The sequence below is a fragment of the Mus caroli genome, chromosome 19 (genome assembly GCF_900094665.2).
Source record: "Mus caroli chromosome 19, CAROLI_EIJ_v1.1, whole genome shotgun sequence".
NCBI classification, from domain to species: Eukaryota; Metazoa; Chordata; class Mammalia; order Rodentia; family Muridae; genus Mus; species Mus caroli.
Window position 1 is genome coordinate 9801273 of NC_034588.1, and position 6392 is coordinate 9807664.

The following is a 6392-nucleotide window of genomic DNA, read 5'->3' on the forward strand; positions in this document are numbered from 1 at the left end:
CCTCCTCCTCCTCCTCCTCCTCCTCCTCTTCTTCTTCTTCTTCTTCTTCTTCTTCTTCTTCTTCTTCTTCTTCTTCTTCTTCTTCTTCCTTCTTCTTCTTCTTCTTCCTTCTTCTTCCTTCTTCTTCTTCTTCTTCTTCTTCTTCTTCTTCTTCTTCTTCTTCTTCTTCTTCTTCTTCTTCTTCTTCTTCCGTTTCTTCTTCTTCCTCTTCTTCTTCTTCCTCTTCTTCCTCTTCTTCACCTAGTTCTAGTTCTGTGAATTTTCCTCTTAGTACCACTAACATTGTATCCCAGAAGTTGAGAGTTAATTATACTGTGTGATGTTGTGAGCACCCGACTTGCCAGCAAGAAAGACGTCACAACAGGATCCTTCTGCACATGTTTATTGGGAGAGCTTGATTGCAGAGGCGAAAAGACCCTGAGTCCCAGAACTGGCGCTGCTTATATAGGCCTAGGAGAGGCATGTCAACACCCGATTGGTTATGCTTTCAGTACCTCATTTGCATGCCTTGGGCCAGGCAGTGACTCGGCAAAAAACTCTACTGCACATGCACACATTAGTTGTTTACCCAAACTTATGGGTGGTGGCCAGCAGTAGCCAGCGCCATCTTGTAATGGCGTATATGGCTTCCCACATGATGTGTACTTATTTTCATTGAATTCTAGAAAGTCTTTAATTTCTTTTTAAATTTCTTTCTTGGCCCACTTTTCATTCAATATAGGATTGTTCAGTTTCCATGTGTTTGTAAACTTTCTGTTGTTTCTGTTTTTGTTAATACCCACCTTTATTCTGTGTTGGTCTGATAGGATGCAGGGAGTTATATTAATTTTCTTGTTTGTGTTGAGACTTGCTTTGTGTCTAAATGTATGGTCAATTTTGGAGAACGTGACATGAGGTACAGAGAAGAAGGTTATATTGTCTTGTGTTTGGATAAAATATTTTGTACATATCTTTAGGTTCATTTGTTTGATAATGTGTTAGTTTCAGTATTCCTCTGTTTAGTGTTTGTCTAAATGACTTGCCCAATAGGGAGAGTATGGCATTAAAGTTTTCTACTATCACTGTTATGGTTAATATGTTATTTAAGCCATAGTCATGTTTCTTTTACAAACTTGGGTGCCTTTGTGTTTGGGGGACTAGATGTTAATAATTGAAATGCTATAGAGGACTGGTGGTGCATGCATTCAACCCTAGCATTCAGGAGGCAGAGAAAGGCAGACCTCTGTGAGTTTGAAGATAGCCTACTCTACAAAGCAAGTTCCAGGACAGCTACAGATGTTACACAGAGAAACCCTTTCTTGAAAAAAAGCCAAGGAACTAACCAACAAACTAACAAAACAACCAAACAACAACAACAACAACAAATAACAAGAAAACCAAACCAAACCAAACCAAACCAAAACAAAACAAAACAAAACAAAAAGGAACTGAAATGTTGTCTTGGTGGGGTTTTCCTTTGATACATATGTAGTGTCCATCCCTATCTCTTTTGATTAGTTTTGGTTTGAAGTGTATTTTGTTAGGTATGAAAATGACTATTCCAGCTTGCTTCTTCGGTTTATATCTTTTTCTAACTGATTATTCTGAGGTAATGCTTATCCTTGATGTTGAAGTATATTTCATGGATACAACAGAAGGATGGGTCCTGGTTTTGCATCCATTCTGTTAGTTTGTGTCTTTTTATTGAAGAATGAGAACATTGATACTGAGAAATATCAGGGACCAATGATTGTTGATTCCTGTTATTTTATTGTTATTGTTGGTGGTAGTACTGGTGGTAGTGGTGTTGTTCTCTCTCTCTCTCTCTCTCTCTCTCTCTCTCTCTCTCTCTCTGTGTGTGTGTGTGTGTGTGTGTTCTCCTTCTTTTGGTTTTACTGGTGTGATGTTATTTCTTTCCTGTGTCTTCATGGGTGTAGTTAGACTTCTTAGGTTGAAAATTTCCTTCTCTCACCTTCTGTAGACTTGGATTTATAGATAGATACTGATTAAATTTGGCTTTAACATGGAATAACTTATTTTCTTCTTCTATGGTAATTGACAGTTTTATTGATTGTTGTAGTCTGGGCTGTCATCTGTAGTCTCTTAGACTGTGCAATAGTTTGTCCAGGGTCTTCTGGATTTTAGAGTCTGGATAGAAAAATCAGGTGTAATTCTAATAGTTCTAAGTTTATATGTTACTTGGTCTACTTATGAGCTTTTAATATTCTTTCTTTGTTCCATAGGGTTAATAGTGATGTATTTTTTGGTAAAGGGACTTTCTTTTCTGGTCCAATATTTTTAGTGTTCTTTAAGCTTCTTTTACTGTTATATTCATGCCATTCTTAAAGTTAGGAAATTTTTCTTCTATGATTTTGTTGAAAATATTATCTGGGTCATTGACTTATGATTCTTCTCTTCCCTTTATCCTATTACTGTTAGATTTGGTCTTTTTACATTGTCCCAAATTTTCTAGATGCATTGTGTCAGCAACTTTTTAGATTTAACAATTTTTTGACTGGTGTATCCATTTCTTCTATTCAATGTCTATAGACCTATAATCATCCCAAATCCAGATTCTCTTGTCCATCTCTTGTAGCATGTTGGTGAATTTTCCTAGTGTAGTTCCTGTTCAAGTTCCTAAACTTTTTATTTTCAAATTTACTTAGTTATCTTTTCTTTATTGTTTCTATTTCCACGTTTTTAGGCCTTGAACAGTTTTCTTCAACTGTTTTTTTTTTCTTTCTTTAAGAGATTTATTCATTTGTGCCTCAAGGACCTCTATCATTTTCATATAGTTGGTTTAAGAACTTCTTGTTCTTCAGCTATGCTGGAATACCCAGGGCTTGCTGTGATAGATTATCTGGGCTCTGGCAGAGAAATATTGGCTTGGTTGTTATGCTGATGTCTAGGTGTCTTGGTTTGTGATGATTATAGGTCTGTGTGCTAATTTTTGGCCAAGTTTTTTGTTGGATGTCTGTTTTTTTCCCTTGGATTCTGTTTCCTTCTTGGATTTTTGGTGAGAGTGATCGTTGTGGCTCAGCTATTGTCTTAACAGGGTATTCCTGCTGGTGTTGTTCGCTCGGATTCTTGGACAAGTTGGGGAAAGGAAGGTGGAAGGAGAAAGTCTTTGTAGATTCTTGGGTCTGGTGTTAGAAGGGAAAGGAAGTATACAGTGGGCTTCCTGCTTTAGGTCTGGGGATGAGACCTGGGCAGGTTGTCAGGGTTAATCCCTGTTGCTTATAACCATTGACTTTGTTGTATGTGGCGTAGGGTGTGGGGTGAATCTTGGGGGCAAAAGGAAAGGTTTTGGTCTCCATTCAACTTATTTGTTGTCCTGGACAGAGGAGCCCTTGGGTTACCCATTGGGGTTGGGAACTGTCATAAAGCTACCAAGAGAGGCTGGGGAGGAAGATTAGAATTGGATGCATTATAGGATCAGTGGGAAAGGAAGGCTGTACTTAGTGTTCTGTTGCAGCAGTGCTTATGAAATTGGAAACTGGATCTTGGGGTCAGAGAGAGAGAAGAGAATGTCTGTGAGAAGCCTACCTTGGCATGTCTTTTTTTTTTTAATATCCATTCCTGTTTCTTATAGCCATTGACTTTTAATTTAGATAGTTCATCTTTAGCTTTGAGAAAAAAGAAAATTTATATCATTAAATTTATGGCAAAACACTGCTTTTCTATTATCATTTTGCAATTAAATTTATGTAGTAAATTCCATTTGAACTTATTTTTGAATGACTTTCAGAGAGAATACTTCATGCATAATTACTATACTACAGATAATCAGCATTATTGGAGATATAGCTCCCTAAATTTGTTTGGAATCTATCTTACAGTCTTTGGTAAATTCAGACTTGGAGTATTTGGAGTTTGCATGAAGTTCTCATTCTTTATAAGTCCCCAAAGTAAACTTTAGCATGGTTTATAGTAAAAAAAAAATAAGCTAAAGGATAAGAAAATATTTGTAGAGGGTAAAATAATGTGAATGACTAGAGTTGGAAATTTTTGGGTTGTTGGGTATCTGGAGTCATACTAAGTCAGATGTTAAAGGCATGAGGTTCCTTTCTGCTGAACAAACAATATAAAACTCAAAAGCTTAAAAACAAAGCTTTATTTTGTTTACTATTCCATCATCCACAAAGGTCAACCAAGGTCATCGAAATTGATCCTCTCTACTGATAGAGAAATATTTGCAACAATTCATGTCTCAGTGGCAAAGTGCAAAAGCACAAAGGGCAAAGAGTGGCCTATCTCTGAAGATTTCTTCCCACAAGTTTTGTATCACCTCTGCTCCTTTTTCATTGGGCAAAATCCATCATAGTTAAAATTGATTTTGGGCATTGTCATGTATAATTGTGAGTGACAAAGAAACTAGAGGAAAGTAAATTTGAAACAAGCTGATGCCATTGTGTCCTAATCATAATCTTTTTTTCACCTGTCAAAACAGTGAGATACCAGAGGCCAGCCCCAGTGTGGGATGTTCCTTTTTCTCTTCGGTTCTTCTTTAGGCAGCAGCGAGGAGGAAAAGCTTAAGCGGAGGATAGGACTTTGTCAAGATATTTAGAGTTGCTGTATAATAAAAGGTTTACTTATCTAAGCCTAAGTTACTATGCTGTTGTAGCTGACCTACCTTCTGTGATCCTCTGAGGCTAGAAACTGCAGTTTCTGGTACCTAGTACCTCTTCTTCAAGCCACAAAGGATTAAGTAAATAGCCTTGTCTATCTCAGCAGGAACTGCTGGACTCTAACTTTCAGCCTGCTAGTCAGAAGTCTCAGGAAGAGAAGACAGGGAAGTGATCACAGACTTTATTATCAAGTTGTAAAATGTTTCCTATAAAAGCTATCTAAGGGGAAAAGCAGAAAGATCCTAAGTGGGTAAAGGGGAAAGTTCTAGTCTAAGTGGGGAAAGGCCAAAATTCTCCTCTATTGATCTTAGCTCTCTTCATGATTATCATGCTTCTCTTTGTCCTCAGTACTTGTACTTCTTTCAGAATACATGATCACATGTTACAAAGTTCATTACAAGTTCACACAAAAAATCAAATCATAAATTGAAATAGAAGTTTACAACAGAGAATGTTTACATGAATATCCATTAGGAGTAATTATCTGGCTAAACATCCATCATCTGTCTCAGCTCCACAGGTTCACTGAAGGTTTAAAACCATAACTAAGTGATTAGTGAAGTTTTGTATAGATAAACCCAGTCGGTATTTTATCTTCTATCCTAGCATCTACAATAAATCGTTAGTTGCCTTTTAATGCCCTTTGGTTAATTGTTTTAAAACCTCTTGGAATGTGCTTTGGGTAGGAGAAAGTATGGTTACCATCTAAGAGCAATTTACTGGTAACACTTGGGAGACTGGCAGAGTTCTCATTGTAGCTTTGACTATCAGAAAAGGACCTAATAGCAGTCACATTAATGAAAGCTTAATAATCACAGGTAGAATTTTAGGAATTCTTATAGGATCATCATTAAGACTTAAGTCATCTATTTGTCTATATAGCATCACTACAAGATAGTACATCTTCGTGGATCTGCAGAGATCTGCTTCAAAGGGGGTATGCTCCTTCTTAGTGATTGTTTTGTATGTTTAACAATGACAGGAAAAGCAGACTCTCTAGGAAACAGGTCAGCAAATCTCCTCTCAAACACTGCTGTTCAGGATCTTTGAGGGATACTTAGTAGGCTCTTGATTCTACCTATATTGTTCTTTAATTTTAAAGACCTGTATAGTAGTTTACAATTCTCTGTTAGTTTTTAGAGATTGAATATTCAGTAACCTACAGTAAATTCATATGTGCACTCCCATAAAAATACAATCTATATTTAAAATATCAGTAGTAATTTTATAGTATTATCCCATAATCCATGTTAACCAAGAATAAATTGCCGTGATTTAAGAAAGAAAGTTAGAGTGCTACAGTATCAGATCAGTTAGAATTTAAGTTTGAAATCTCAAATGGACTATGATTTCCAGAATCAAATACTCATACTCACAGTAAATAAACAAACCATTTCCTTCATCTTTACTGAAGTCTTAGTCCACATCTTTTTCACTTACCCAGTTGCTAGTGGAGACAAGAATAAGACCCAAAAATTCAGATGGTTAGCATTCATTTGCCTTAGAAACATTTTAATTGTCAAAAGTATTTTTCCCCAGGAGGCACAACCAAGTCAATGTTAATTTTATTCCTTCTAACAAGAGGTTTCTTGCTCAGAAATAAAGAACAACATTGGTCTTCACCAGGTCTTTATTCAGCTAAATTGAGCCATTTGTGAGACAAGAGTTCTAAACCCAGAGATGCTTCCAGCCTTCTGTAAGGAGAGGACCCAGGGCTGAAAGTCTTTAATTGCAGCAGCAAAAACTTATAAATTTGGTTGTTTCACAAATACTGTGGATAAATAA